Raw genomic sequence first — 9,605 nt, forward strand, 5'->3', positions numbered from 1 at the left:
CATGTCTCATATCTTATTTAACTTGGTGTGCTTTATTTATTGCATTCTCTTAGCTTGCCAGTTTGAGAGGTGTTTACAAAGGAGATGTGCTAGTGTTGTTGCAGAAACAGTCATTTGAACACAAGAGGCAAAACCGGATCTGTCCACTGAGATATCATCTTTTCGTGAACCAACAAGTATAACTGGAAAGGCAGACAAATTGCCTGGCACAGTATCCTTCCTCTGGTCTGAAAGAGAATTAGGAAACTTCTAAGCCAAATATAAATTGAAAGCAATTGATCAGGTATGTGCCAACTAAACTACCTCTGAAAGAAAAGGTAGCTAGTACATGTAGAATGGACAGAAGTGGTGAGGCAGTCATCTCTCCAAGGTGAAGAGAGGAAAAAATAATTTGTAGCCTATGAAACATCGAAAGGTTAGTGGAGGGGGAAAAAATATATTGTGCCATAAAATCAATATCTTTATTGAATCCCTTCTTTTTAGTGACCAGTAGAGATTAAAGTATTAGTTCCAGGGTTTTTTTGGAAGGCATTTTTGTAGATCTTCTTTAAAGATCAGAACCGAGTGATCAGATATGACATGATTGTGGGAAGTGTTAAAATGGGGATGCTATGTTTGTGTTAAGAGTCTATCACAGAGCTGCATCTCAAAAATATTTGATTGAAGCATTCTAGTCCTCTGAGAGCATGCTGCGTCCAACAGGATGAACTTCGGGGATTGGAAAAGCTATTTTAGGTCAGGTGATACAAACGGTATGTTTGCATTTGTCTGCGCTACAGCAGATAGTGTAATGTGTCTTGTTAAGAGGATTTGTTCACAATCAGGGTGCTTATTGATGGCAGCCTTTCATCTGTGAGATAGCGGTAGCTGCTACTGTGCTCAGATCCTGAAGTCTATCTTTCAGTTTTTATTGACTTCTGTCTGAAATTCCCACATCTTCTTAAAACCAAAGCTGGTCTATTATACTGTGACTATATGTCACAGGCAGACCGGAAGACAGGATAGTCACAAAAGATATATCACTGCCCCAGATAGATGTAAAATGTCTTGGCTTGGCATGCTCTCCACCTTTGGACCTTTTTTTTTAAAAAAAAAATAAAAATAACAATAAGGTCTCTTTTACATTCTGATGTCGTCTTGCAGTCACAGCTGTATTCAACTAACCTAGTGTTCTGCCACATTTCCTGCCCTCCCTGTGTCCATGACTTTTGTCTCTTGTGGCTGGAGAAAATGCAGTAAGCGGGATCTTTTTGCTGCTCAGTTTAGTCCTGGGCTTTTCTCTGCTCCCAAAGCCCCATTGCTAAGGTGGCAGCTCTGTTGTCAGCCCATCTCTTCTTGCCCCACACCAGTAATGAGCAGTGGGAGAAACTGAGCCACAGCACTCCGTGCCTGTACTGTCACACAAATGACCTCACGTGCTTCGGATTGGATGCCAGTTAGTAGAAGATGTGAACACCTTTTTATTACTACCTTTCTTCATAGTATTCCATCACAAGAGAACTTCCGTGGGGAAGCTGGGATGGCAATTCTCCATGCAGAGCCTACTCAGGAATTACTGCAGGATCTGGGAATCTGGTTTCTTCCTTTCCTTCTCCCAAGGAATCTTTGGATTTATTGTGAGCAGACCTGGTTATTCTTCCATTACTACTATTATTACCTATTCTTTAATTAGCTAGTCTGAAAGTGCCAAATTATATTTTGAAATATTTTCTACAATTTTGCTGGGATGGAGACCTTAATAATGAGCGCTAATCACTTTGACATGCTCATACAGGTTAATAATTCAACAGTGCATTAGTTATGTTCATGTTAATGTTAATAGAAATTCTTTTTTTTTTTTCTTGTAGCAGAAAAGGCATACTGACCAACTCATTGCTCATACCTGTATATTTTTCATGTCTTAGGATTTATATGGTTCCCATTTGAGTGCTTTGAAATCACGATTGCTTGTCCCTTTGAAAAACTCAAGTGCTGTTATTTCTATTTTACAATCTGAGAAGTAGAAAATGATCACTTAGATTTCTAAGGTGGCCCTGCTGGCGGTTCATACCAGATCTTCCCTTCTTCATCTATGGCTTGGGACCACTTTTGCTACAAGACAAGCAGAACGAAACAACCTTCTGTTTGTTTTAGCTCTACCTACAAGTGTGCTGGAACTGGGCAAGCATTCTTCCCACTCTGAATATCACTTATGTCACTCGTTGAAAGCAATTGTAGAACATAATCAGTTCCAAAAGCTCTGGTTCCCTCTTGATGTTGATGAAGGTACAGAGTGCACTGCTACTGACGGGGAATTATCCCTATAACTTGGTTTTGAAAAGTAGAAGCAGCAATAAGCAACCTCCTTAATTCTGCTGGCAAAGTTTTCCCAGGGGCTACTGAGATTCTCTCGTTGGCCCTTCCTCATTCAGTCTGCAAAGTGCTCAAAGTCTGTTTTCTCTACCGCTTGTTACAGCTTCTTTTGTTCTGTTTCTCTTAAATCACAGTATTTTACAAATAAATGTGGTTTGGAATTGCAAAAAGTGGTAAGGCTGCAAAAATAAAACAGAAGTCCAGATGTATTGTTTCACTAGAAACAAAACGATTCATTTTGCATTAAATTGTGAGGCTTATGTCATTATTTTATCTCAATATCAAAATTAAAAAATCCTACTTCTAAACCCAGCATTATCTAACTCTATCACTTTATTTCCAGAGATTGATTTTTTTTTGATTGTTCTCAATTTACAGTATTCTGAAAATATTCTTTACACTTAAATCATGAAAATACTCTTTACACTTAAATCATGAAAATGTTTTGGTATCTTCAGAACCACATTTTGGAAGACGTTATTTGCTCTAAATATTCTACTCAGCTTGAATTCCGTGAGTTTTGAGAGTCTTTTTCTCTGGCCCAATCTAAACCAGGAAGATAAATTCCATTGCTTCTTTTGATAATGGTAAGGCAAAAAGTTACAGCAATAATGCACGCCTCTTTGATGGGGAGGCAATGGCCAATTTCTAGAGCCAATGCACTACTATTTCTTTTTTAAATTGTCCTTTATATATTTCTGTGCTGCTTCCTTCAATCCGCTCAGGAGAATTCTCACTGCCTTTGCACTTCCTGCTTTCTTATGCTCCCATGAACCATGATGGGACCATTCACTTAATGCTTTTTACCTACTTAAAACCAGACAATGCTTAACTTTTTGATGTGACCATCAGCTTATACATTGTGTTGTGGCTTTGATTTTTCTTTTCTATGATTTTGACAGGTTTTCAGCTGAAGAGGAAAGGAAAATATTTCATGAGGGCAAAATAGCTTAATGTACAGTTTTCTATGCTTAATTTTTCAGTTTCCTACTTTTTTTGTCCTCTGTTCTGATTTTCAGTTTAAAAATAAGTAACTTTTTAATTTCTTCATAAAGAAGAAATTAATTCACTCCTATTCACTCTTTGTTCTCTAGCATTTCTAGAACTTCATACTGTCTTCTTAACTAGCCTGTCATTTGTGGACCCAGTTTGTAATTCTTAGGTGGATACTTGGTACCAATTCTGAATTTTGCTGAACAAAACAGAAAATTTAAGGTGTGCAGTGTTTTGGAGACAATAAGACTTGTCTGCAGGCAATATACTTTATTTTTATTCAGACTGGTATACTGCCCTGACCCATCAAACATATATAGGGCAATGGCTTTGCTATTAAGAAAAAGACCTCTTAAGACATTTTGAGTTTAATTTGGTCAGCTCTATCTAATATATCAAAATTGTTTACCTACATTAATCTTTTCACAAAGGCAGCTACAATTTGAGATAAACTGAAATTGTATTAGTCAATGTTACATCAATATCTAACAGTCAATGTTTACAATACATTATTGTAAAATCCTGGTCCACTTCATTGCTTTATTATTTTAATAATATTTATTTTTACAAAATGAAGACAACAGTATTGGTGATCTTAGTCCTTTTTCACTTCTTTGAAATATTAATCCAGGCTCATCCCTCATAACAGCCACTCTTCCTCCCTCATTCTCATACATACTTGTTTCCTCAGTGCAAGGTTTATAAGCAAATCATTACAAATAATTATTAAAAGAAAGTATGTGCAGAGTATAATTACTTCTCAGAAACTGAAGGCTCACTATTTGTTATTAACATTTGTGTCATTACTACTTGGTACATATGTGAAAGATTGGCTGCCAAACTGATGTTATCTCTCTCCTAATACTCCCTATAGCACTCACCATTATAGTATTACTTGCCTGACCAAAGTCTTGAACAGCAGAGCTGCTAAGCAAGCACCCAGAAATTGCTCTTAATGCAGATTAAGCTGAGCTAGCTGTCAGTAGAAGATCATTTACAATGTCTAATATATACCAAATGTTTTAAAAATACTGATAAAAGATGCCTAAGAAGTAAAATAAAAGATGTTTTGTTAATCTGTCTACACTAAGGTCAAATATAAAGGTATCTTTTGTATTAGCAACCTGTTAAAAGTGATCTTTGACTCAAATTGCCATGGATATGTTACCTTCCTGTATGCTTACAATTACCAGTGAATGTAACCTCTTTCAAGTCATCACTGTTAACCTTTGTATTCGCTTGTTTTTCTTGAAGTCTGCTGGGTTTCTACCTTTGTTCAAGTGTAACTCTCATTTCCTTCCTCATCAGCTATACATTGACCAAAAAAGAAACTATCTAGTCCTTTTTTCCAGGAAGCAAATATTGGATATATTTGCTGGACATACTGCAGAGAGACATATAAGTCTCTCTATACTTTGGAGAGACTTATATCAACTTTGCAGATCAGGTACTAGGTGGTAAACATGATGGGCCCTCTTGAGCTCATTAGGGGCATAGCACTGTCCCCCTCGCTCCCCTGATGTCACAGTCCCTCAGCAGGTATGTGTCTGTGAAATGTCTCAGGGCATTGAACATAGCATCTTATTATCAAAGAGTAAGTTGACAGACATTCTCAAGGCAAATAATACCAATTAAAAGAACATATGCCTTCCATTACTAGTTGCTGATTTAGAACAGATATTCCATTAATCAACCATTCTAGAATGACAAAGGGTTTTGGGCAGGCAAACTTACAGCTGAGGGAAACTAGAACTTAAGGCTTTCATGCGGAGGGAGTTGTTGCCAAAAGGCAAGCATTGGGAGAACTTTGGTGGTTTTAAATTGTTGTGTCTTCCCATCATTACCAGAGTAGCCAACATACAAAATCTGTGTATCACAGCAACCTTGTGTGATTCACATAGTCATAGAAAGTATTAATGCGGTGCCACATTTGATAGTGCAGACAGAAGCCTGGGGCTTCAGGGCCTCCTTCACTTCGCATCATATTGATTCACAAAACAAAAACAAAACAAAAACAGTTTTTTTTTCAACAACACATGCTTGCAGTGAAATCAACAAAGTGAAACACCATTCCCCATCTTCATGCTATACACAGAAAAATTTCAAGGCTGTGCAAAAAAAATCCACTGTGTAAATTGAAGTCATGGTTATGGCTGACATTCTGTTCATGTCTGTTTTGTAGAAAAATGCCTCCAGCAGAAGAGGATTTCACTGTATTGCTAAGTCAAAACAAACTGGGAAACACATAGCACTTTGTGTCAATCTAATGCTCCACAGCATGTGCGAGCACATGACATTATTCTGCATGCTGGCACTTGCTGTGGATCAGACTACGGAACAATTACCATTACTATAAAATTGCACCTTCTCTTACAGTGTCTTCAACTTCAATAAAGATCAACTGTGACAAAACTACATGGAGTAATCGAAGCAGCAGAAAGAAATCAGTTTTTGAAAACAAAAAGCTTTTTAAAAAGTTGCTGTAGGGCTGGGAGAGTCGCAAGTGCACTTCATACCCTAACATTTTGTCTTTACTATATGTAACCTTCTGCTGCCAGCAAGAAATGAAAAATTGCAGTTGACATCTAAACCTGGCATTTGTCTCCATTAATGCTTAATATGGGGACTGAGTTTGCTTGTTTCAGTCTCTACAGATTCACAGAATCACAGAATATTTAAGGTTGGAAGGGACCTCTACAGATCATCTAGTCCAACCTTCCTGCTCAAGCAGGCACACCTACAGCATGTGGCACAGGGTGGCATCCAGGTGGGTTTTGAAGACCTCCAGAGTAGGAGACTCCACAACCTCCCTGGGCAGCCTGTTCCACTGCTCTGTCACCCTAACAGTAAAGAAGTTGCTCCTCACCTGGAGACGGAACTTCTTATGCTTCAGCTTGTGGCCATTACCCCTCGTCCTATCGCTGGCCACCAGTGAAAACAGCTTGTCCCCTTCCTCCATGCATTCTCCCTTCCCATTCAGCTTCCCATTCTCCCTTCCCTACCCATCAGCTGCTTTCCTCCTTAGGAGAAAAGAGAACACATAGAAGCCAAATGAAATTAGGCTAGCTTGTTTTTAACCAGGATTTCTGTAAAATCTATAAGCAATGACCAAATATGAATCCTAAGGAAACAAAATTACATTGTGCCCTTGCTTGCTGTGTCTCATTAAGAGAAGCTGTTCTGTCTTCTTACCTGTTAACAAAAGTCTTCTGCCAGTCTTCTCATGTCAGGAGTTAGAAATCAAGTTTTAGGTTTGGCCTTTCCTTCAAAGATTAAAAAATATGGAAAGTCTGTGGTATGGATGTGTTTTGAAATAGAGAACATATCTCAGTGTCATTAACACAGTAGATGACACTGAGAGAAATAAAACACTGCCAAAAGCGGAAGACTGAACAGTGCTTCTGTTTTTTGTAAGAACAACAGCTCCTACTTAATGAAGCAGTGATATTGGAAGGTGCTTCCTCCAAACTGGTGTTGTATTCTCAAGGAACAGCCCTAAACACTGCACAAAGGGAGCGTGCTGTGGATGTAACTGGTCTCAAGCTCTTTATCTTTTCCTAACCCGAAGGTTAGGGTGCTCCCTTTCATTGAGCAGGAATGACTGTAACTTTGTAAGGTGAAGCAAAAATAGCATGTTAGGTAGCTTGTAAACATGTTCATGTTAGAGGCTATTCATGTCATCTTTTTGCCATGTGAGATGCACAGACCATCTGTCTACCTACATACTCCCCAGGAGTGCAAGTCAGTTTCTAGGTCTGGATGCAGACTATAGCAGTAACCAAAGTCTGTATTTCTGGGAGGTGATTACCATACACAAGGGTCTCGATCACAGTCGCTCCAAGGAAGCCAGGGCAAGCTATAATGCTTCTCTGTGTCTGAGACTTACTGTCCAATGAAAGGTGACAGTTTGCCCTTAAAGCACGGTAAGTCAAAATATCACTGAAATGCAATAAAAGAAATAATAAGACCAAAGTCTCAGCCAACACCATTGCTGACTAGTTTTTGAGGAAGACACTGGAGTTGTTATAGCAACAGACCAAGGAGATATAAAAAGGGCAAGCACCTGAGCCTAGGAAAGCTAATGTAGCTGTAACTGTGAGAAAGCCTAAATGAGATCTTTCAGGCATAAGTTTGTTGGCTGTACTAGCACTTCAAGCTGACCCAAGCTGGGTGCCTGTATTCTAGTCATGAGCTCAAGCTCATAAGACCTKCTAAGGAGCCAAGTGTCCACCAGCCCGATCAGTGGACTGCATTAATCAGGCCACCCAGGTCTGGGATTACAGTGCTTTGGAGCACGAACTGATCAAGTTTACATCTGCCCACAAGGTACCACATGGACATACCATGCCTGCATTTGGGGAACTATGGAGATTATTTTCTTACGGTTTTGCTGTCATTAACAGAGCTCTAAAGGTCAGAGTCATCTAAACTAGAGTTGCGGTACTGCTGTGCCACCTCTCACTTGCTCAGAGTGAGTAACCTGCTTGTTAGTAACTAARCATTAGCCCCTTAAGCCTGGATTTGTACTGGTATTCCTGCCCTTCATACCGCTAAAATAGCAGTTGTACAATAGTAGGCATTTTTGTAGCACTCTCAAAGCCAGGGGAAGGGATTAGAATCAGCCATAAATACCGTTTAAATGAATACATGTACTGCTAGAAGGAAGGAAGTTATTTGACCTCAGGTTCATATTTCTGCAAACATGTGTCTTGGCAATGTATCATTCAGTTTCTCAATACGATGCCTTGCAAGCCCTTGCTCATTTATCTCAGCTGTCTTGTTGTGTTATGTTACAAATGATTGCTGTTAATTCTGTGTTTAATTGCACTTAGCACAATTTATTTGCTATCYAGTGATTTTAACTGTTGGACATAACAAAATATGGTTGTTTTCTCTTCTGCTTCCTTCTGCTTCTCATCTGTGGATGCTGAAAGCAGCTGGACCTGTTCCATGTGAATGGAAATAATTTTGAGCAYGCACAACAAATTCATTAATCTCAAGAAGGCATCTTGTGTGGAGCTATTCCTGGAGTGTTCTTCATGAATTGTCTTCCTATTTCCTACCCCTCCAAAATTACTTCCTTTTAATCTTGTATCACAAACCTCTTTTCTGTGAACCTGCCTCCTTCCTTTTTCTGATAGGGACTGGAAGAAGAATGGGTTTCGATTAAAAGTGGCAATAATGACGTAAATCAAAATGCCTATCCCAGGTGCTCTGGAGGAAAGTGGTAGCTCTTCTAACTGTGACTCAAGCATTGGGGTTGTTTCTCACTCTGGTGAAGAGGAACTTTTTCAAGATGAAAGACAAAGGAAAGTATTTTGATTTCTCAATCATTGTCCCTTACTTTTTAAATAGATTTATCCGGTGTTCCAAATGCAGTGCAGTCAGGACCCCTTTTTTGTTGTTGTTTATTTGTTTTGGTTTGTGATTTTTTTGTTTGTTTGTTTGTTTTCTACTTTTGAGTTTTTTTTCTAGACGAAAATTTTATTTCTTCTATGGAAAATATTGGTTTGTCTACTTTTGGTTTTGCACTCCTGAGATCAGCTTATCAGTTCTTTAAACAGACTATCAATAAGTTTTGTTTCATTAAGGCCTAAAGATACTGCTTGCTGTTAAGGTCACCATCTCATGAGAGATTCTTCAGAGCTGCTTAGATGCTCTAGGAGAAATCACACTTAAATCTGCACACGAACAGTGCTGTAAAGCAGGGCCTGTGAAGGTTTCCCTGGATGCCTTCAAGGGCTGTAACAACCATGCAACCCTGAATTGCAACTGATCATTTGGTGTATGTGTTTCCAGAAGCTATTTATTCACCCCCTTTCAGGCCTGAGAAGAGGCACTTGTGCACATAACCCTGTGGTGCAGTTAATGAACTTACTGAGCTGCATAGATGCTGCTGTGTTTCAAACTCCAAGGCAKTAAGGCCTTTATCATTTCCTTTTACATATAACTAAGTCTGATCGTATCAAAGAATGTTGCCAGCTTCTCCATATTTTTTTCATTTTATCATTTATCACAAATGCTGTGATACTTCTGTGTGGAAGATGGGACCTGCACTTGATCAGTGCTTAGTGGAATCTTTTGAAGATCCTGCAGTTATTGTTCATTGTTCTCTGCCACCAGAATAATGACAGAGGGGAGTGAATGTCTTGTATCTAGTGAAATGTTTTGCTTGAATACTCTAGTGTTACTTCTCTTGGTATGGAATTATCAGTCCATAAAGGAATTTCTACTTAAGAAAGAGATAAGTACAGTAGTAG

The sequence above is a fragment of the Nothoprocta perdicaria genome, unplaced genomic scaffold (assembly GCF_003342845.1).
Source record: "Nothoprocta perdicaria isolate Ctin4 unplaced genomic scaffold, notPer1 scaffold_102, whole genome shotgun sequence".
Classification (NCBI taxonomy): Eukaryota; Metazoa; Chordata; class Aves; order Tinamiformes; family Tinamidae; genus Nothoprocta; species Nothoprocta perdicaria.